Here is a 24741-nt window from a genome sequence, read left to right on the forward strand (position 1 = left end):
GACCCAAAGCCATCTTGATTATGGAATTTAAGTTCCATTCTGGAGGAGAGAGAACTTTGCAAACAAGTTAAGTTCCTGAGTTGCCCCCATAAAAACACATCTGCCAAGACTGTTCTGAAATGTGAATGGAATGAAACAAGACAAGACTTTTTCCTGGTGGTATGTGCAAGTGAAAGACAAAGGACAATCTGAGAGAAAAATTAACAGAGAGGAAAGAAGAAAGGAAGGAAGGAAGGAAAGAAGGAAGGAAGGAAGGAAGGAAGGAAGGAAGAAGGAAGGAAGGAAGGAAGGAAGGAAGGAAGGAAGGAAGGAAGGAAGGAAGGAAGGAAGGGAGAAAGGAAGGGAAGAAGAGAGGGAGGAAGAGAACGAGAAAGATGATTCATTTCATCCCAAAGGAATTGCGAGAGAAACACAAGACCCTGCATATCTATATGGCACATCTAAAGGATATTGGAAAAGGAAATGATGGGTTCAGGAAGCCAGGATGTGAACAAGGCCAGATATCCTGATAACACAGTAGCAAAATTTCCTTCTTTCTCTTGTACTCTTTATCCCATGCTCTTTATCTAGCCCAGAGTGACAAAGCTTCAAAAAATTAGGCTTTTTGGGGAAGGAACTTAGAGGCCATTTTCTAGATATAAAAGAAAAGTAAAGTGCTGCCAGAGGTCATAATGGAACATCGAATCCTTCTCCTCTGTCCAAGACAAAATTTCCACTTCTTCCACAGGCCTCAGAAGTACAGGCCTGGTAAGAGCCTTGGGAAATGGGTAAGAGGATAGTGCAAAGATTGTCAAGAAGTCCAGAAAATGAGCTGCACGATAAGGGCCCCAGGAGCACTACCTTATCTCTGGGATTCTGGGATTCGAGTGCCTTTTCCAGCTCTGCAGATCATCTGACCTTTAGTGCTTTCATATCATAGAAGAATACTTTTTTTCAGTTCCAAAATAACCAATGTTTTTTTCATATATCCATTTTCCATATTCTCATGTAAATAAGGTGAGATTGTAATGATAGTTCCATGTTTATGAATTTAAAATGGAGGCTCTGTTTTTCCAGGACCTAAAAAAAACACCATAGGGGAAACACTATTTACAAATGATTAAAATACATGCACATACACACACATTCAAGGATGTAGAGAGCAAACTCAGCTCTGTGGTCATGGAACAATGTCAATGAACAAGAGAACTGAAAGCCAGGAAGGTGAACTCACCTCTGAAACTGATAAGAGTCATTGTTTAGCTTCCCTTTATTCTTTGTTTTGATCTAGGGCTGTCTCTCCTATCATTTTCTCCCTTGACACAGTCTCTCATTGTCAGCATAGAAACTGAAGAAAATTGTTCATTCCATATAAGAGCAATATACTCCCCTTCTTTTGTCTTTTTCAGGAAATTAGTAGCTCACATTCCATTAACTGGAATGTTTTGCCTATCTAATTTCTATAAGTGAAGAGAGAATTAATTTCAAGGCCATAAATTAGAATTATTCTGTCTAATTCATCCTAAATGGATTGTGTTCTCATTGTAACTTTTATCTCTAGACCTTACTAAAGATTATATTCAGACTCACCTACAGGACCACAATTGTCTTCTCTTTGGAGCTAAAGTCTTTAGAAACATAATGAAATGTGACAGCCTTTTGAATTGGGCTCTAGAAACAGTCCCTTTTATCACCAAGCAGATTCCTTGACATTTTAGAAGCCAGTCTCTACATTGCTTTAATATTTATTTTATAGAAAGACCTGAGAAATCTGGGTTCTCTAAACAGACAATACTTTCTCATTGTTCAAGAACAGATTTACATAATTTGTTGCTTTTTCTAATATTTATTTGAAACGTAAAGTCTAAAAATAACATCTAATCATCAGATGGAAGCTTCAGTTTATCCCTTTACCAAACAAGTACCAAGGGTGAGGATGAATACTAATGAGGTGGGCTAATATAAGATTTTTACTACATGCAACTCAGCCTGAAGAGAAATTCATAGAGCTAAAAGCTGAATGACATTCTTCCAGTCTTCACCAGTTTCCCCAATTAAGTTTTTGATGACTGGCATCTCTTCTGATTGCCATCGGTGAAGTAGTTTACCATCTAATTCAATTCCTTATTTTAAAAATAAGTCATATCTCAAGTGAAATGATTTCCCCAGCCACATAGATAGTAGATAGCCAAGACTATGTTATGTCATTTGAATTTCACTTTAATGCCTTTGTCACCAACTTGTTTGGTCATCTCAATATGTGTAATCATGAACTGTTCTAACAAGATTCCACTGTTTTAAAACCAAAAGAAACCTTACAATTTAATACACAAGCTGTTATTCCACAGCATTTGACAGTATTCTAAAAATACATATATTGTTATAGCTTATAATACACACAGATTTCTCTTCTCTGACCATAACATGATAAGAACCAAGCTCAGAAAAGTTCATACAGGAGCAATAGAATGAAAATGAAATGTACCAAGTTCTCTGGATTCTAGTCCTCATTGTCACCAATAATTTTGTGACTTTGGGTAAGTCCTTAGTTCTCGCAGTTAAAATTAGGCAAGTCTAAAAGATATGTGCTTCAGCTGAGATTCTCAGGTGAATAGTTGGACTAGGTGACAACTGACTGAGATCTCTTTCAATACTGAGATTCTTTCATTTCCTGATCTGTTTACCAGGAAATTAGTAGTTTAATACACTCCCCTTACTGACCTTCTCATGAAGCTTCACTTCCAGCACAGATGGCCACAGTAGAGTCTATCCACAAAGCAGCTGTGATATGGGGAAAAAAAAAAAAAAACAACCCACAATTTCAAGTAAGCCATTATTTTAGCAAAGACTGTTAGCCATCTACCAATATCTATTGCTTCTTCTTTCTGATATTGAACCCCCCACCAGATTTTCACTGGGTTCAAGGCCTTCAAACTATAAATGACAATTCCTGGCTTCCCTTGCAACTAGGCTCTGTGACTAAATCCTAATTAATGACATGTGAGCCAGAAGTGGTGTATATAATTTCCAGGTTTTATCCTTAACTTTATCCTCTTTTCCCCTTTCTACTGCCTGGATAGTTGCTATAACCAACGATTTTTGTGGACACAGAAATGGAAACCTGTGTTTTAAATATAACAGAATAAATATACTAGCCCAGCATTGCCTACTTCTATACAGGCATAAAAGTAAAAAAGAAACTCTCACAGTATTGTATCTCACTGTATTATATCTTTGTTTTAATAGCATAAATGGTTCACCCAATAATATAGCCATCAGTGAATTCAGCCTTGGATTCTATTCAGTAGTGACCTAGCCCACACATTTAGGTTCCATTTTCAAAAAAATAGTTTTAATTATAAACTAAGACATCTCAACTTTCATAGTTCATACGAATCCCTGCTGATTACTAAGACCAATGTCGTTTTTAATCCAATATATCCTATAAAATAATGGTAGGAGGAATCCTTATCCTTAACACATTGTAGTCAAATATATTTTTTACAATTTCAACTTCAATAAATAGTCTTACACTACACAAACATAGTATGAACTATAAACATAGTATAAAATATAAACACTAAGGCCAACAATAACAAAGTAATCAGTATTAGGTTATAATAGCCACCAGATTGTCTTTAGAAAACTGTTTCTTCAAATAAAATATCTTTGTGAATCCTGAAATCTCAAGAACCCAAAGGTCATTAACCAGAGATCATTAACTTTTCTGCCAGTATACTAGCAAAATTATCCACAATATTCTTCTCACTTTATTGGTTTACTGCCACATCTCTCCTCCAACTTGAGCTAATTCATAAAGCATTATGTGAGTATGTAAAACCAGAACCTGATATTTAACCAGCATTTATCTTGAGAATAAAGAATAAACCACAACTTGATCATGGTAATTGTGCCAGTTTCTACAGACCGGTATACTGAACAACCATTCCGACCTACTTCTAGCATGCCTTCTTGTAGAATAAAGGCTGGAAAGCTAAAACCCACATTCCACAGAGGGTTCTGCATGGGACCCAGGTTCTTCTAAGCCCACTCACATTCTGTAAGCTACCTAGTAACTTACATTACATCTCTTTCTATTTAGCTAACCTCAAATCTATTTCTGCAACTAAGAATCCTGACTGCTACAGTGATATTTAACTCTCTGCCTCTTTAAGGATTGAAGACATGAGGAGATTCATCAAACATATTTTTTATGGCTATCTTCTTATCATTGGCACTTTTAACAGTAATTATTTTGTTAAGGGAGAGAGAAAGCACCAGTCAGGAGACTAGGTCTTGAGAGCTGTGAGTGCTAATCAGAATGTTAAACAGCTACCTTCTTTTTCCAGGCTGACTCACAAGCCATCTGCGAAGACACGTACTCATTTTCACACTGGTGGTCTCGATATGAAAGCCAATGTCTGGAGATACATAGTGCAACTAAGCTTCGGATGGGTATTTGATAATGTATCATACTTCTAGAGGCTAAAGGAGTGAGCAACAGGAGCTACAGTCACAAGAAACTGTCGATAGAGGAGTCGTTACCTTGCTTCGTGTAGGTTTGTAGTTTTGAAAGTGTAGTTCTCAACCACTGGCATCAATATCTCCTGGAAATTTTTGCATGCATACTCACATGCCAGACCTACTAATTCAGAACTCAGGGTTAGACTCCAGAATCTGTTTTATCAAAGCCCCTAAATGATTCTAATGCATGCTTAATTCTGAGGACCACTGATGTAGGTTGTCTGACCCCAGTGGAGGCTAAATAGAGTTTAAGAAAAATAGTGTTAGGGTAACAGGGGAAAAGATGATTGGAGAAAAGTCTTTAATTTAAAAGAAAGCACATGTTAGAAATAGAATATTAAGGCAAATCTTTTCTTATATAAAATGGAAAAGGCATTAGTAGAAAGAGCATTGTGCTGTGAATCTAAATCATTGGCTTTGACTTTTGAATTTTTAACTAATAATTAAGTAACTTTGAAATAATCACTTAACTTTTCTGGGATGCCATATCCTCATTTGTAAATTGAAGAAATGGAATGAGATCTTCTCCAATACCCACAATTCCATTTTCTAACAGTTCTGGACAAAATTAATGCTATTATCCTTAGGATCATTTTGCTTACTTAGTATCATGCCCTTTCTGATATAAATCTGATAATAAAAATTTCCCAATATTCTATTTCTCAATTTAGAAATAGTACCTGGAGAAAATTACCAAAGGATTCATGTCATTCTCTACCTTAAGTTAATGGTCCAGGACTATACTCCAGCTTAATTCAGGGGAGGTAAAATCCACTGGATATCTTAAAGACCAATTTAACATTTAAAATGTTGGGAATTTAACAATGTGCTAGAAATACATTCAAATTAATTATATGTGTCTTTTATATTATTGATGATTTTGATCACACATGAAACTTGAATGTTAAGAACTAAATTTTCATACTTTAGAATACTGTGTGTGTGTGTGTGTGTGTCTGTGTGTGTGTGTGTGTTAAATGCTTTAATCTACTTTCAAAATTTAAGAATTATGACTCACTGGCATTCACCTAAAACTCAGGCAGGTAGTAATTACATTGGGGAAAACCAAAATATTACATCTGTTAACAAACTAGAAACATTGTGATATTGACAGGAGATTGTGTCTACTCTGTGAACTTGGGAACTATAGAGGAAAAAAAAGAAGTCATCTATGTAATTGAAGTTTGTATGCTGGAGGAAAGAAGGGCTTGGTCTACCTACGAAGCAGCAGGGATGAAGAGCTAATTGGTTAATAAATTTGCTGAAGATGGATATGTAAACACATAGCAAAGCTATAAAATAATAAATTAATAAAGAATTCCAGAGGAAGTTACAGCAAAATGTGTACCTTAAGACTGAGACTGTATCTTTCTTCCCACCACCTATCTTGGCAGATAGTAGTATTTAGTAAATATTTGAGATTGAATGAATGAATAAAGAACAAGAATGAGAATATTATAATTCTTTGTATATAATCACAAAGAAATACAAATTTTAGCTGTATATTTCAAGCAGGAACAGGTTACTTTACTTTTAATGACCCTAAAATGTAGTATCCTCTTTCAAATTTTTGTATTGCCAATAGAGTGAGCATGAAAAGTTCATGCAAATTTTATTATGTTCAACTTTGTGAAATGATAGATTCAGTACTATGGGCCTACAAATTCAACTGGTCCAATTTAATATTCTTTTATCTAGGAGACATCATTTACATTATAAAAACTGACTAGAACTATCTTTTGTAAAGACTGAGTCACAAAGAATTAATCCTGGCTTTCGAAGGAATGAGGCCAGTACATCTTAGGAAGACCCTCCTCCTTAAAACATGTGACTGCCAATATCTATAGCATTAGTTTCAGAGCATAAATTCTTTAAAAAAACAATAAATGAAATATAGTGTTGTTCTAGAGCTATTATAAAAAAAAACACTTAGAAAAGAGTCTTAAAAATAGAAAGTTTTAAAATTAGATAGTGGTGATGGTTGCACAACTCAATGACTGTACTAAAAACTACTAAACTGTACACTTTAAAAGGTGAATTTTATAGTTTATCTATTATAGCTCAACAATTTTTTTTTTTTAAATAGAAACTAGAGCTACAAAGAATGGAAATACAAATGTACTCTCTGGACCATTCTATAGCTCCAAGACAGAGGAAGAGGAGCACATTCCTGCCAACCCCCAGACATCTGCCTGGTTGTGAGCCAACCTTCACAGTATCATCTTTGGAAAAGATTGCATGTCACAGCTCACACCCTTGCCAAGTCATGAAAGTAAATATACATGCAGTATTAATAGCCTCTGGTATTTTCAGCACGATGCTTGAATTCTGGAAAGGGATCCCCTGAACATTCCTAAATTAAAGCATGTTGAGAACTGTCATCTTTGCAAAATGCCATTTGAGTCTTTGTGGGAAGGATCTTTTTCAAATCCACTTATTCAGTCAAGCTCATATAGCTGGTTCTAGGATGTAGAAAAAGTATAGAGAATTACCTATAAACCATGATTATTAATCTGGTGGAAGAGGAAATCAGGAATTCCAGATAAAAGGCTGGAACACTCAAAAAAATATGCATATGAACAGACTCAATTTTCCATACAACGTCAAGGGCCCAAGGGCCTTTCAGTTCTTTCCATAGACCCCTTATTAGGAATCCTAGGTCTATATTCTGCATGTCCCCATTGCATTCTATTAGTTTGAGTATTTTAGTAAAATTTAACATTGAAAACTAAATACTATAATCTCAGAAAGGCTCTAAATAGACTATCACTTTTCTTTACATTAATGTCTTAAATTTCTTGACTAGACTCTACAGTGGCTTTTATTGGAATGCAAATGACACTGGACAATGGGAGCAAGAAACTCAGATTGAAATCATAATTTATGTTTCAATTGCCTTCGGCTTCTCTCTGTTTTTCTTTTTTTTAATTTTCCACTTGTCATTACTTATAATATTATTCGATTCCCAGTGTTTCTTTGACATTGCATAGATATTTCTTATATACCTAGACAGGCATATATAGTTTAAAAATTGTTTAGAAGTCTTATTTTTAACAATAGCTATTTCCGTTAATTATCACCAACAATTATAATCTGTAGCAAAAGACTTCTGAAGAAAACAAGAACTCAGTCATTTCCCACAACATATTACTTGGCCCTGACCATACTGAGTAAGAGTCTCAAGACAAAGTTTTTAATATATTTTAAAAGCATCTCTTTTATAAAAAAGGGGCTGGAATAAAAAATGGCAAGAATTTATTAAGCATCTTTTATATTCTCAGTCCTCTGTTTAAATGCTAACAAAAACACAAAGGAAAAATAGATTCTTCCTTCAAAAGGCTCACTATCAGTGAAGGCAAGAATGGCAAATATAAGGCAATGAGAAAATGGAAGAATGATTGGTTCTAAGTATTCACCTTCAAAGAGGGACTACATTTGAACATCAAGAAGACAAAAAGGACCACAAAAGAAATACACGATTTCAACATAGACAACGAAGACATTGAAATTGTTAAAGATTGTGCTTACCTTGGTTCAGTCATCAACTCAAATGGAGACTGCAGCCAAGAAATCAAGAAAAGGCTGAGACTCAGAATGGCAGCAGTGGAAAAATTGGGAAAGATCACAAAGAGCAAAGATGTGTCATTGGAGACCAAGGCTAAAGTCATTCACACCGTTGTGATCCTAATTACTATGTATGGATGCAAACGTTGGAAAGTGAAGAAGTTTGACTGAAAAAAAAAATTGATTCATTTGAAATATGATGTTGGAGGAGAGAAGAGAACTCAACAAATATCCTGAACCACCAGAAAGATGAACAGGTGGGTCCTAGAGAAAATTAAGCCTAAAACATCACTGGAAACAAAAATGACATAAGTAAAGTTGTCCTACTTTGGGGACATCATGAGAAGGCAGCGTTCTTTGGAAAAAATAATAATTCTGGGAAAAAGAGAAGACAGCAGGAAATGAGAAAGACCAAATGTGAGATGGATCCACTCCGTAAAAGAAGCCACAGGCCTGTGTCTACAGGAGCTGAGCAGGGCTATAAAGAATAGGACATTGTGGACATCACTCATTCACAGGGTCTCCAGGAGTTGGAGCTGACTCAATTGCATGTAACACACATGTTAACATTCATAAACCATAAAAGAAAACAATGTTTCAAATAAAGAGAGAAGTGTTCTATATTCTACTGTCCAACTTGCCTATAATAAAAACTGAGGACTTTATGAATGCTACACTGAAATAACAAAATTCTGGGGTGGGGTTGGGCGTTGTGGTAACATGTCAACAGTCACGAATAAGAAGTTATTTCCTGGCACTCTGCATAACTCCATGCTATGCAATAGTACCTTAAAAATTAAGAAGTCATGTCCTTTCCACATAAATGGGCTTACAATCCAAGTTTATATTTCCCATCTGATGAGAAAGAAAAGGTTGCTTTTTCTTTCCTACTTGAAGTTCCAACAGGAAGTGTCAAAGGAGAAATCTGTTCTTGCAAGATTCTCAACCAGAAACAGAAACATTCCCATCAAAAATATAGCAAGTAGGACTGTTCTCCTGAGATTTCTAACCTAATTAGCAAGATGAAAGCATCTTTCAGATATTCCTTTGCTTGTGTGTTTAGAGATGATTAAAAAAAAAAAAAGCACTGACTGTATTTCTCCTTTGCTATCTATGGAACACAGGCTGTGTCACTTGAGGTAAAAGGTGGCTTACAAAAAAAAATTAATTTGCAGGTCATTTAGAAAGAGAGCTGGAATGAAATAAAGTAACCCAGACCGATTCTCAGAGATTCCCAACCAATTCTCATATAAGTTATAATAACATCTAATGGATTTTATCCCTAAACAAAGTAGGTAATTATAAGAATGAATGAAGTTAGTTCAGTCAAACAGGATTTTATTGAAGGGTCTTTTTGTGTGATAACAGCCCAATCCTGGAACACAGTCAATCAATGATGTTACATTAAGAAGTGGCACCTCGAATCCCTTGCCAGACCCACATTAGCACAGTAGGCATTACACGGTGATAGTAATGTCAATATGTGTGTGTTTGAGTGTGTGTGAGTGTGTGTGTGTGTATGTGTGTGTGTGTGTGTGTGTTTTACTATGCTGCATAGAACATGCACATAGAAAAGTACTTAAACTATACATATACTCTTTGATAATTATTTAAACAAATACATCAATCCAAATCAAGAAATAGAATATCATCAGTACCCCAGAAGCCCTTTGTTGTATAATTCCCTTGGAGATAACCACTATCTTTACTTTTATTCATCATTTTCTTGCTTTTCTTTATAGTGTTACTACTTATTATGTATTCTTAAACAATAGTTTGGTTTTGTCTGTTTTTAAATTTACAAAAACAAAATCATAATGTAGGCATTTTTTTATGCCATGGTTTCTTTATTAATCTTACAATTGTGACAATTTTCATGGTGCTGCCTTTAACTGTCACCTGTTCATTTACATTATTCTTTATAATTTATAATTTATAAATTGTTTCCCAATTTATTTTTCCATTATCTTGGGGCTGATGTGCAAGGATTTCTTTAGGGTATACTCCTGGAATTGCTAGATCATATTGTATATATATTCAGCATTCCTCAAGCTTTCTTTCAGTGATTTTACATCCTAATTTTAGCCAATCTGGTCAGTGTGCCATTGTCATTTCAATTTTTATTTTTATAATTGCTAATGAAGTTGTGCAGTTTTTTCTATGTCTGGCCATTTTCCAGTCAATCTGGAATGATTTCACTGTTGTGATTATAAAACTATATATCAACTGTGCTTTAATTCTCATCAGTCATTGAAACAGCCTGCAAAGGAAGGAATGCTTTTTTGTTATATATACTGCTTGATGTTATAAAGAAATGTTTTTTTAAACCCAGCCTTTATCTAGTCCTTAAGCTAATTGTGATGAAGTTGTACAGGATAAAAGATGAAACTTGAACTCTTTCTGCTGCAAAAAGGCTATTTAGTACAGAAACGGAGAACTTAAGATCCATCAATGCAGAGCATTATAATAATAGCTGATTGAATTGGTTTCTATTTTCTGAGCGACATTACAGACTTTGATATATAGGGAAACAGTAGAATTCTCTTCTAACTGAAACAGCCCTAGAATTTCAGAGTAAGAAAGATGTAATATGCTATTATGTTTCTTAAAAAGGTATTCATAAACTATTTACCTCACGTGCCCCAAATGGTCAAACGTGAGCTATAAAGAACGTTTTCTGAGAGTCCCTATTTTGCAGGAATGCAGTCTGCTCTGCATAACCTTGGGTGAGGACAACAGAGAGCCTTTCTGTGCCTGGCGTTAATCTTTTAATCCTCTGAAATCATTTGGTTTATTGTCCTAATCTACCTGTTTTTCATTGTCTTTGTATTATAAATCAAAAAGGAAATCTTTTCAGCAGGTGCTAAATTATAAGAGAAATTTTAAACTGCTAATTTTGGACAATAGATACTTAAACAAAACTTTGTTTTATTTCTTACTCAAATTCCATGAATATATATCCATTTCCTAGTTATTATTCTTTTATGAAAAAAAATTTCCAAGATCTATCCACATAATAAGTATGCTTCTAAAGTACATAACTACAGAAGATACATATAAATGTAAATGAAAGAATGTATAATTACACGAACAGCATAAATACTGTTCGAAGGTTTTATCATCCTGGGGGTTTTGTTTATTTATTTATTTTTCCTGTCCTTTTCAGAGTAAATATAAAACTTACAAGAGAGCACTAAATTAAGTATATGAAGAAAAAATGTAAAAACAGTTAACCTGTTATCACTCACATGAAAATAAAACCAATTGTTTAGCCGAAATGAATAAAATAAATTCGGTCAGAATAGTTGCTTCATCTGGTCATCGCCTTAATGTCTTCAGGAAGCAAATTAGAGAAGTAGAATGGCTTGGGTTATGTTAACACATTTACTCTGTCGGAGATGACAGCACAGGGCAATTTTCCTAAATGGGTAACTGCTCCAAGATTTCTAGCAAACATTTTTGACAAGGATAGTTTTACTCAACTTTATATCTCAATATATTAAAATATTCCTTTTTTATTAAAATGCATTTTATATTTATATGAGACATTATATTCAATATAACATCCTTAATATCTAGCACAGTGGCAAGTACTTATTAAATACTCAAATGTTTGTTGAATGAATCAATGGAACTTTTCTGTGGCCCACAATTCACTTTATTTTGAAGGTTTAATTTAAAAAGTATGGTATACTCATTTTTAAATAAAGGCATATAAAATTTCCAGTTTAGTCAGATTATAGCTTTGCCACCAAAATAAGTCTAAAAACAGAACAAGAGAATCTCTCATAGTCTTTCTTTCCAATAGCCAGCATGAGCATCAACAAGCCAATCAGTACATTTTAAATTATGAAAATAAAGACTAAAGTTTTGTCTCTCTTATTAGAGGGCAAAAAAACAGTCTTTATAATAACAGTAAAGGAAAATTTTGCCCCTTCTCCAGATCCAGCATGTTATAACGGAAAGAACATGGACGGTAGCCCCACTCATGTTCATTCAACAAATATCTACTAAAAACCTAGGTCAGGCACTGTGTCAGAAATAAACCAAATAGAATAAAAACAAAAACAAACAAAACCAGCCCTTGCCAATCTTGCACTTGTTTGGGGGTATTCCATTCACTCCTTTCTTCAAATCTCATTTTTACCACTTAGATGACTTTGTATAAATTAATAAGGTTCCTAAACCTCAACTTTTCACCTGTAAAAATTAGGGACTTTTTAATCTAGTTTTAAGTAAGCTACTAGAAGGATGAACTATGACAGTGCATATACAGTAACTAACCCATGGTAGACCCTAGTATTGGTTACCTGCTCTCATCTGCTCCCTCTTCTGCAAACGACCAGTTATTTTAAGAAAGGTCAAGAGGTTTTCATTTTTATGATGTAATTTATTCTTTTGAGATCCTCTAAATCAAAGAACAAGTATCATAATCTACACTTTCGGGGTAGAGGAACCAAATTTATAACACCAGATCTATCACCTGTATGTTCAGATTTTCCCTATGTCTTGTTTACTAAACTGCCCATAATGACTTCTATAAGTGTCACCTGGGGAGTGAAATAAAAATTCCCACAAAGTCTTCTGGATGCACAAGGAAAAAGAAAAAAGAATAAAGTTTGGGAAGAAGGACTGAAATATAAAGGGGAAAGAGACACAAAAAAGCAATAATACTTCATATCAACTTTGTTTGATAGTACAAAATAATCTAAAAAAATCAGTGGAGTCAATACAAAAGTCAAGATTTTAATCGACTTGACTCATTTGGTACTACTTTTATTGTTTTTATTATTTATTTAACACAAATATTAGTAAAAACAAGTTTATCTCTGTAGTTTGACATAATCAAAGGAAAAGTGACAAAATGACAAATTGGAAAAAATATTTATCAAATGTAGAAAATATTAACATCCATAATATATAAAGAGTTAAAGAAGTAAAAGGGAAGCAACCTAAAAGAAAACAAAAAAGACAAAAAACTCAGGCCATTCTGAGAACTATATACAATCAAAAATATTAAATCTCACTAATAATTAATAATTTAAAACACTAAGGTAACATTTTTTCCTACCAGATTAATAATATCCATTTTTGCTAAGAGTGTTTAAAAATATAAATTCTCTTAGGGTATATTTGGGAATGTAAATTTATGTAAAATTTATGGAGTGCAAGTTGAAAAAGCCTATAAATATTTAAAATGTGTGTACTCTTTGGACAAGCAATTCCATTTCTGAGGATTTATCCTATGGATATACATATGCAAATATGCAGACTATAAATAACTGTTTCTTGTAGCATTTTTTATAACAGTGAGAAGTTGGAAACATTCTACATGTTCTTAGATAAGGAAATAGTTTTAAAAAATATGGATACATGTATATGACATGGGAAAATGCCACAAAAAATATTATGAATAAAAAATAAGTTATAGAACAAAATGTACATTTTATTCCAATTTGTGCAAAAAAATGAATTATATATGTGTTTATATCTTTGCCATATGTCTAGAAAGAAAGCTTGGAAGATATTAACCAATCTATTAATAGTATTTATTGTAAGGAGCAAATGATTATCAGTTTTGGGAGTCAAGGGGATGAAGGGCATGTTCTAGGTTATATTATTTTAATTGTTATAATATTGTTTTATATATATGCACAGGCATGTGTGTGTGTGTGTGTATGTGTGAGTATATATATACATATGTGTGTGTGTGTGTGTGTGTGTAGGGAGAGAGAGAGAAAGAGAAAGAGAGGCAGAGGAAATTTTCTACTCCTTTTGTCATTTAGAATTTCTATTCAAAGAAAAATAAAACTCAGGCAGAAAGAAATTGTTTGGATGATGTAAAAATTAAATATTGTTTATTTTTCTCATTTTTCATGGTCTTGCATGAATAGTTAGTAAAATCCATGCCTTTTTATCCTTTGCAGGATGGCTAAATTTGCTGAAATGCAGGTTCGAGTTTCTCCCAAGGAAGATGTTAATAAATTCAAGTTGATATGATGTGGGAAAAATGATCTTCAATAGTTTTCTCTACTATTGCAATAGAATCTGTCATTCCTTGGCACTATACCTCAGGTGAACATAACCATTTGATGAAATGTTTGTTTTATCAAACCTCTTTATGTTTGTATGTCTTGTCTTCTCATCTATATTTTTAGTCTGTCCAGATTCAGTTTCTGGGTTCTCTGATCTCTCACAGTGCATAGAAGCAGGCAAAGCAATTAACCTGGTGAAACCTCAATTCATGGACATCTAAATAATAGCAAGAGATATACCAATATCTGCATGATTACTGTTCCAAAGAAATAAGAAAGCACTTATCAAGTCTTGTCAAAAAATCTCAGGCTTCAGTCTTGAAGAACCTGGACTGTTTCTATGAGACTCCTTAACCTAATTTCAAAGCTTTAACTTAATTAAAAAATAGTAAGACTCTAGATCTAGAATTTGATTCACATGTCAAGAAAAAAAAATCTTACACATGAATACACAATTATACACTGCTTAATGAATTTTCAGTAAACAAAGCATTTTCTAACAACAGTAACATGGGTAGGAAGGAAACTGATAATTCAGTCTTCTCAATGACAAGAGTAGTAGTAGCATATGAGAAAGTAATCATAGTACTGCTTCATGTCTTTGATAGGAATGCGTCAACTCCCACAGCTACATCACTACTACCCACCCTACCTGCTCCCCAGCCAACATACACATGAACAGACACGCACACACAACCAAAAATTAGAAAATCAGAGCCCAGATCCCAGAAGCAGGAGTCTTTTATGTCAGTGGGTAGAGAATTATCCAGATGAAGATGGGAACATGCACACAAACTCATAGGGTGCCCCACATAGAGATAGAGAAAGAGGAAGAAGAGAAAGGACATACCTAGTGCCTTCTACATCATTGTTACCTCTTGATGACAAAGTTTAATGCCACAAAGCAGGTCCCTGAAATGAATTTTTTTCATTAGCAAAAGTATTACTTTACATTATTCTCAAATTCCTAAAGGGGACATGCAAGTACATTAAGTTGAGGTAGACCAGACAGGTAGCATTAGTTAGATAAGCCAGACACATTTTGATCAAATCAAACATTTAAGGATAGTCTTTGTATCTATAAATAATTGCTCATCCCTCTTTCTCTTCAAATATATACTTCTCAATCTATCACTTGTCTGCTTTTAGAAAGATACAGGTTGTTAAAATATTGCAATCTTGTCCTAATTTAACTGTAAAAAATCAACAGCCTAACCTTGATAAGTGGTAACTCATCCTAAATGTCAAGGAGAAATTAGAGTGATGGGAACTATACTTCATGGCCTTTGAAAATGGGGTGGGAGGGCCACTACTCAACTCCAGCCTCTAGGGGCCACATGGATATTACAGGTCCAGCAATACCAAATCTCTCTATTCTTAAAGAAAGCCGAGAAACTTAGATTTATGCCTTAGTGTTAAAGATAAATTAAAAAAAAAATTTTTTAAACATTCTTCAGAGGTATACAAAACACATCCGATGATCACACTTGACCTGTGTACTCCTACTTGGACCCTCATTAAACATTTCCTCTAAAATAATTTTGGATGTATGTATGTGGTGGGCATGGTGAGCATATCAATGGCATAATATCATGTAGAATGGAAAAGTAGGAAAGAAATTTGGTTCTACTAAAATTTGAGTTTACACACATTCTTGCTTCTTTCTATTAATTGAAAAAAATTATAACCTCTAATTAAAAATCAGTTAGATCATTTAGAATTCATTGTAACTTCCCTCTTATTAAAATCTACTATGACAAATTTTATTAATTAATACCTGATATCTAACATGATTTTGATGGTTCTAAACTTCCCAGAACCACCAGAAGAGCATCGTAAAATCACTTCTGTATACTCTAATTCTGGTGTCAAGTTTAATTATTACCTGGTAGAAGGGGTCCTATAATAGTTACTGTTTTACCAGCTATCTGGGCATCCCTGGGTGGGATGCCCAGATAGCTGGCAAAACATTATTTCTGGGTGTGTCTATGAAGGTATCTATGGGAGAGACTAGCATTTGAATCAGTAGACTAAGTAAAGAAGATTGTCTTCACCAGAGTGGGTGGGCAAACCTGTGAGTCAATTCCTATAATAAATAAATAGGTAGATAGATACTTGATTGATTGGGGGGGGTGGGGAGCGGTGCAGAGAGACAGAGAAATCCTGTTGGTTCTATTTCTCTGGAGAACTCTAATACAGATTTGGGTGTTTTGATGAGATTAGCGTTTGAAATGGTAGACTCAGTAAAGCAGGTGATCCTGCCCAGTATGGGTGGGCACCATCCAATCCATTCGGGTCCTAAAGAGAACGAGAGGAAGAGGAAGGAGGAATTCATTCCTTTTTTTCTAGCCTTATTGACTGAACTGGGACATCACATCTCATCTTCTGCCCTTGGATATTGGTTCTCCTGTTTCCCAGGCCTTCGGACTGGGACTGAATTACATCACCAGCATTCCTGGGTCTTCTAGTTCACCTTGCCTCAAAGTAGCTACCAAAATCTCATCTTCATTAACCTTTCACTCCAATCACTTTATTTTTTAAATCTTTAATTAATTCCTGGTTTAAAAGGAGTATGTTTACAATTCTTCTTTATACAAATATATTTAAGTGAAAACTTATTTATTTTATAAGGAAGGGAAACTTATTCTTTTTTAACTTCAGTTAGTCCAATAGTTACCTAAACTAGACTACTGAAAGAAAAACTCTAGCAAGAATAGCCATTCTGAATCACTGGCCACCTGTTTTCAAAAAATTCAAAGTATCTCAAATCAATGACCTGTAATGAGGCTTAATAACTAGAATTTCTGACAGTCTACAAAGAATAAAAGAGCTTATTTTTTGATAATTATCCCATGTCTATACAGTGGTGAAATGAAAAAGATGTTATAGAACACCACAAGAAAAAAAAAAAGACAAGTGAGTACAAGGAATCTAAGAAAGACCTACAAACTTTCTTATTTCAAAGAAGCAGAAGCACAGAGAAAAGGAAGCTAAGGAACGTACTATCCAGAGAGAGCTTTCAACATTCCGATCTTCCAAATTAGTGTTAGCTTTTTTATATTGATGAAATCATTTATTAATTTCCGGCATAGTAAACTCTCAGTCATATACCCTGAAACGGAAAGTTCGAGACGACGTGAATAAATGGGAACGAACCAGTAGAATACTTTTTAAACTACATATTCGGCTTTGGCAGGAACTTTATGCTTTCATATAGTAGCATTTTATTTCCTTTCCTAATCAAGTTTGGATTAGTTGAAATCAAAATTAGTTTCTGTTTCCTGAGCTACTGAAAGTGGGGTGCGGGGAGGAGGAATGGCTTAGAGCATTCTTCTGGTTAAAATGATTGCAGCTTAACCCAGGGCAAACCACAAAGCAAAATCCCACACTCAAATAATCTGGAGCTCAATTTAACACACACTCATAGAAGAAATCCAACATTCATGACTAAGAGAACCTAACTCAAAAGCAATACGATCACCATCCTTCACTCCTGCCAAGTGAAAACAAACTAGAGAATGGCTAAACTCCAAAACAGTGAGTTGCTAATCATCATGATTTTCATGCCTCTTATGGAGGAAATGAGATGTCAACCAATACCTGCATATGCTTTTTCAGAAAATTGCTCATCTGTCTAAGCTCTTCTTTCTTCATAGTTCTGTGGATATATTCAGCTTTGTACATACGTACACTGGCTTCCAAAAAACCTTCTTGCCCTTTTTGCTGGTCATTGGAAATTTCTGATGTGATGGACTCTCCTTAAAAAGAAGATTTTTGGGAAATTAAATTTCCCTTTTTAAGGAAATTTCATCACCTTGCGTTAAATCAGTGGCTAAATTTCATTGACACTTTATTAGAGAATGTAATTTCCTATTGGGAAGCATTTTTGAAAGAGCACAATTAAAGCCTACGAGACTGTACAAATGGCTTTATACCTTGTCATTAGCACAGAGCATCTAACTGCTCACAGACTCCAAGTTTATATGTGCTCAGGCAAGCATGTTCCAGCTTGTTTATTTGTTTTTCCAGTGGAATAGTCATTGTACTTTGGCCTCTGCCCCTTTCATAATACACCACAGAGAACCTGCCCTCTGTCCTACTTTCCACTGACCAACCTCACTTTATTTCCTGTCCTTGCAAAGTTAGTACAACCCTCTTAACTTCCACCCCGATAATTTACCGTTTCCTTCCTTCTAAGCTAGGTTCTTCATTTCTACTTCAACTAAAGAACAATGTAGCACAGATGTATGAAGTCCTATGCCAGATCCCGGAGACATGAAACAAAACAAGACAAAGTTTTTTTTCCCTTGAAAAGCCTGAAATCCAGCAGGAAGAAAAATGCAGAATTAATCCAAAACTCTACAGCCAACTGTAATAGGAGGGGGAAAAAAAGAAGCAAAGAGGAAAAAGCAAATTGTCATTATTCTCTCTATGAGGAAAAAAACCTATTACTTTGAAGTGCTTTTATACTTTGCAAATAATGCTATTCAAATATGTGGTCATACATAGGTAGTTGGAGGAGGGTGGTTAGCAAGCATATTCGTCCTCTGCCACTGACCTATCATATCTAAAATACTTAAAGGAATGAAAACTGATGTTTATTAAGTTATATACACACAGAACATAATGATAGGCGAGATTAAAAGAAACAATGTCATAGTATTGAAGTCTATTGAAGCTAATGACATTTTCCTCCAAAGCATAATATAGCAATAACAGAATAGGCTGGAACCTAGGTCTCACTCAGTTTTACCCTTAGTCCACCTTGAATCAAAACTACACAACTTCTTAGATCTGTTGAAAGACATCACAATAGAGGTAATTATGGGCCTTCAAGCAGATCTCTGGATTTAAGATTTAACATTCCAGTAGTTTTGGAATGCTTTCAGCTCTATTCATGCACATCGAAATGGTTGGAAGACAATTTTAGTTCCTCTACATGCAACCCAAGCCTGTAGGCTTCTAACGTCTACTATATAGGTTGAGAGCAGATCCAGGCAAGGTCAGTTCTATTCCATTCAACAATTATTTGAGCCTAAGGAGTCCTTATTATTTGAACATGCATCATGCTCCATCCCACAATTACATGGTCGCTTAGGGAAGAAAAAAGGCACCATAACACAAAAAAATAGTCACAAAGGGGCTGACTGATCTCTTGTAATACTCATTACCACTTATCCCACTCCATTTAACCCTGGCTTATATCTCCACCCCCCACATCAATACCACCTCTAACTACTGGTGCAAGTGTTGTAGACATTTAATCAAACAATGCAGATGCAATGCAATAGATTGTCAAGCAAAATGGCAAACATTGCAAAAGTTGTAGGATTTCATAAGAATGATGAAAGCGATGTCGGAAAACTTCCTGGATCACACACAAAAAAATAAGCTGGCAGAGATGGATCTATTAAAAATTAATGAATGGGAAATCAACAAAGATACCAATGTGATAAACATGGAAAAATAACTGTCTAAGCAAGAAGTATTAAAAGAATCCTTTAGAAAAATATATATATGAGAGCGAGAGAGAGGTTTCTAATGTTGTTCTCTTACAGTTTTATTATAAAAATTAGACTGAACAAGAATCATCAGTATTTGATTCATCTTTGTTTTCTTAAAGTGCTAAATAAAGTTTAAATTTATTTAAATGCAAAAATAAGCAAATTATTGTGAGATATAGCTTCACTTTGGAGATACAACCCAATCGTGGTTCTTCCGATTATTTTAAAAAATATTTTAAATTGGTCCATTTTCAAGAGCTTTAAAATCTATATAGATTTGCCAATCTATCCCTTCGATAATTTGCCTCAAAGAATCCTCTAAAATCTTGCCAGGCTGCATCACCCATCAAGTCACAGGTGAGCATTATGACATCAACCAGTGCAGAGGGATTCATCTGAATACTGCACACACATACTCATGGTCAATTAACCTTAGTGCCCATTAAAGGATTTTGCTCTTTGTTTTAACCTATACATTTCCTTTGATTAAAAGTAAGGAAATAGCACACTAAATTCATTTTTCTAGGACTAATGAAAGAACATTTATCAAAGAAAAAAATATCTAAGTGCTGAATTCTAGGTTATGAATCTCAGGTGGCTAAGGATGCTTAGTTGGAAAGGCAAGGTATAATGCTACAAAGCACAGGTAGGGATGAAAGGATGCTGCCCCAAATCATAAAACATAGCTTCCTCCACCCCAAATGCCCTGACTGTGGCATATTTGCTGGGGCTCTAATTGAAAAGGACTTCTGTTTCTACCATACACTATAAAGCCCTCAGCGGGAAACAATTTTATACCATCCATTTTCTCGTGAGGAGGTAACCTCATACAATCAATAAGGAGCCCAGATGTTTTGGAGTTAAGCTGAGCTTCACATTGCACTTTTTCTATTTATAAGCTGTGTGATTTGAACAAGTTTCCTATCTTCTCAAAGCCCCCGGTTCAACCTCTACGATACAGAAATAATAAAATCTACCTCATGGAGTTGCCAAAAGACTGCAAATGAAGCAATGACTCTGAATTCCCCACAATATACAAGCCTCATAGTAGTCACACTTTAAAAAAATAAATAAATAAAAGTTAGTTCCCACCACTTCCCCCATGAAAAGAAAGATTATGGGGAAGCATAACCCCTCCGGCACCTGGTGGGAAAGGAGGAACTGAAAGGCGATAAAGGGAGTGTAAGAGGAAATGGAGAGGGTGACACAGACTGACTTCCCCAGCACTACCCCCACTCTCCCATTTTACCCAAGACTGGTCCTAATCTCACATGAAAATGGGGGATAAGATATGTATGTTTCAGACAGAAAGTACAAATTCAGTGCAGCTGACTCAGAAACTAGGCAAAGCTGTCTAGAGGAGATAATAAAATCACTCCGATCTAATTCAGAAGCCTCATGTTCAGTCACTTCCAGCTGAGAGGCTCTCCTATCATTGGAAAGAAATCCACTCTGGCCTACATGTGATGGTTGCTGATCTAATCTCAGTGTCGAACATAATCTTTTCATGAATGAAGCTTGTTTTGTTGTTTTTTAACATGGTATATGAAAGTAGGTCTCTTTCAGCACTTGAAAAAACATATTCAACAAAAACTGGTCAGTGTTCATGTTACCCTTCATCTTCAAGTTCTGAGCGCTTTCATCGACAATCAGACCACAAATATTCATTAAGCTCTGAGAATATTTGCTGTGTCAGACACTGTGAGTGATAGAGATGAGGTGGGGGATATAAATTCCACTCCCAAGGAACTTGTAACTAGCTAAGGCCCACGAGACCGATACTTGTATGAAATAATTAACTGGTCAGTGGATCAAAACAAAAATGTCTATACTCAAGTGATAGTGTGCAAGAATGACTCCTGGTTTAGAATGTTGTCATGAAGCTCAAATACAATGATTCACATAAAGCTCCTAGCAGAAACATATGTGTTTAATAAATTAATTTTTCCCTCCCCCTGGGAGAAAATCTGGGGAAAGGCAATGTCAAAGCCAAGGCAGCAGAAGTCACAAGGAGTAGGTTATCAACAGCAAATATTGCTGAGAGATTTTGATATAAAAAGAAGTCACAACTGACCTTTTCGAGAACTGTTTCTGGAAGGTGATGAAGATCAAAATCAATTAATTTTAAAGAGTTCGGAAAGAAAAGCAAATCTAAGAAGAAAAGCCAACAGGTATAAACTATACTTTTTGAGAGGCTTGCAAGAGAAAAAGAAGACAGAAAACCATAGGGTCTAGTGATAGTAGTTCTGTTTCTGTTTTACAACATGGAGCTCTGTTTAAAATATATTCTAGAACCCTTCCAGAGCTCTATTCTGAAGTCAGTAAGGCAAACATATGCCTTGTGCCACCAAAGAACTCAAAGGTAGGTGGAATCAATTCTTTTTCTTCTTTTTAAACAACAATAAAAAATTAATAAAAATAAAATAGCTTCCCTAAGATTTTACAAACAAACAAACAAACGAACAATAGCCTTATTTCATCATAAATAAGGCAAAAATTCTATAAGGCAAAACAAGATAGAGGTTAATTAGTTTTATCTGCAAGAAAGTTAAGAGACTTTCACCTAGGATCTTGTTAATCTCTTAAAATTATTTAAAGTTAGTTTATACTTTGCCAATAAACATTGACTTATTATATTGGCTTTTTATATCTCTTATGTCACTGAATGTTTTAGGAAATATAAGGATGTTCATGACAAGCCCTTTGCCCTTCAGAAACTTCAACTTTAATAGAGACAACAGAAAATATATAAATAACTTATATATCAGGACACTGTGAACAATTTAATAAAAGGCTAAAGATATTAAGAGGAGAAAAGAGAAAGAAGTTAATTCTGGACTGGGTTAGCTGAGTTTTCTTGGAGAAAAAATGGATTTAAGTTGGGCTTTGAAGAAAGCATAACAGTTTCCAAGGCAGATATGGCAGGCCAAAGCAGGGGTGAGGGGAGGTACAGTGCCATTGGAATCCAGACAGAAAGAATGAATGAACAAAACCAAGTGTAATTAGGACAATCATAAACACACATAAGAGCCTAAAAAGACAGTCTGAATATCTGGTGTACCAAAATGGACTTCACTAAACTCAAGCCCTCTACATGGAAGATCCATACCCGTAGGCCTTTCAGTTTAATTCATTATTGTGTTATTACTCATTCCACTGTTTCCTAACTTCAGTATTTCAGCTGTAGGGTCTATTTTTTTCCCATTGTACTCATACTGCAGAAAGAGGAAATAACTCATCCAGCAGTGGGGATTTCTTAGTAGGGTTTTGAAGAGAGATGCTGGGGGTGGCTGACTCTGCTGAAATGTTTCCTTTTTCTCTTGCTGTTTGTCAGATATTGCTGTTGAGCAAGCCTGGTGAGTGTCATCAACATGCAATCTCATCTGATTTATCTTCCTTTACTCACTCAAACTCAGCCCTTTGCCTCTTTTTTTTTTTTTTTTTTCTGGCTCATTTAGAGTTTCACAACCTCTTACCTTTAATTGCTGAGTAAGTGCAAAACATTGTGTCTGGCATCAGATATCATAATTTCCAAGAAAAAAGTCTCATTGTCACAAAGATGGCTGTGGCTACCTATTATGCCTTAATATTTTGCTTTGCCATGATTTTATTTTACAATTACATTTTTATTTTTCTCACAGATTTGGATTCAACAATAAATTTTTGTGGCTATCTTTTCCTTCAACTCCCTCCCTATTGCAATACAGATGACTGAAATAAACATTCCACAGAGCCCCTAGTGTCAGTCTCTCTGGAGACCCATAAAAAAATATTCCACACTAATAAACCATTAATGCAAGTATAGGTAATGCAATATGTGGGTCTAATGGGATCCTAGAATTGACTTTCAATCACACAGATAGAGAAAATTAACTTCACTTGTAGGTCAAAAGCTTTTATAGTGTCCTAGAGACAGGGCCACCCTGGTTACTTCTTCCACCAGCTAGCCCAGGAGTGGGCCTTTATAGTTTATCTTCAAAACAACCTGACTTCCCTTAGATCATCCAAGAAAACTGTCCATTCTCTCCCAATCTCTCTTCTCTGCATCAGTCTCAATAGGAATAAAAATGGTTTGGGTTTTGATATAGGTTTCTAGAGCAGAATTTCAGATCTGATTTTTAAATATATATAATACATAAATATAAATAAAAATATAAATATATAAATGTGTGTGTGTGTGTGCAGGTGTGTGTGTGTGTGTGTGTAGCTTAAGCCTAGTGAAAGACAGGACTGTGCTAAAAATGGCTAAATAAAGCAGGTTAAAAAAAAGGCAATGTTGATACTTTCAATAGTCTGTAGTTTTCATAGACCCTGCCACTCCATGCCTGTGTCTGGACTCGCAAACCTTGGGGCAACAAGCATTTTTAAAGCTTTCGGTTAAACTAGGAAGGACTATAAATGCATTAAAAAGTTTCTAGGACCTGCCTCCACATCCCTGGGTACAAGCTCCAATCTACCTATTATCTTTTTATATAAATATCTTCTTCCCACAAATCCTGAAAAGATCAAATCCTGGGAAGTCACTTGTTGTCTTTGTCAACACACAAAGGAAGCACCTGCGGTAAGATGTTTCCTGCCTGAGGCCATCTTTGCTTCCAAGTTTGCTGCTGTAGCTACAAAACTTTCAATAGCACCTGAAGTTTAGTAGGAGTTCAGTAGATATTTGTTAAATATTGAATGAGTTAACAAATAAAAAGGTCTCATTATTGCCGAAGTGTACTTTTAACTGCCTACCTTGCCACAAATCAGCTGTGCTTTATCACCAATGTTCTATTCTCTCTTGAGTTCTTGCCATATGCTTCCTTTCAGGCTCTCAAGTATTTCCAGCCTTTGAGTTTTATTCTGGATTTGGCCCACAGGCAGCAACCAGACTAGCAGGCTTTATAACTATCTCTAAATTAGACTCCCTGGCCCTTCTTGGATCTCATAGTACTAAATTTCAGAGCTGCATTGTTGGAAGTTCATTATAGCAAAATGATATAAAGTGTAAAAATGTGGTGGGTTACTAAATGTGATAGCCTCCAAGATGTCTCCCAATTACCCTGCATCTCTTTCTCCATGCCCCCATATAATCCCATCTCTTTGAGGGCGGGCTGGACTTAGTGCTCACTTCTAACAAACTAAACACTACAGAA

General features: G+C 35.1%; 1 long non-coding RNA gene across 1 annotated transcript in view; it reads right to left on the bottom strand.

Annotated features, from left to right (window-relative positions):
* Positions 1-342: 342 nt before the first annotated feature.
* LOC120607275 (uncharacterized) overlaps positions 343-24741 on the bottom strand; it is a 72426-nt gene continuing 48027 nt past the window's right edge. The window contains exons 3-6 of the long non-coding RNA XR_005654116.1: positions 14953-15014; positions 4525-4621; positions 2701-2760; positions 343-1059 (exon numbers count right to left, since the gene is read on the bottom strand). This is a non-coding gene — a long non-coding RNA (uncharacterized LOC120607275). The remainder of the gene's footprint in view (positions 1060-2700; positions 2761-4524; positions 4622-14952; positions 15015-24741) is intronic.

Source organism: Pteropus medius, unplaced genomic scaffold (assembly GCF_902729225.1).
Source record: "Pteropus medius unplaced genomic scaffold, Ma_sr-lr_union100, whole genome shotgun sequence".
Lineage (NCBI taxonomy): Eukaryota > Metazoa > Chordata > Mammalia > Chiroptera > Pteropodidae > Pteropus > Pteropus medius.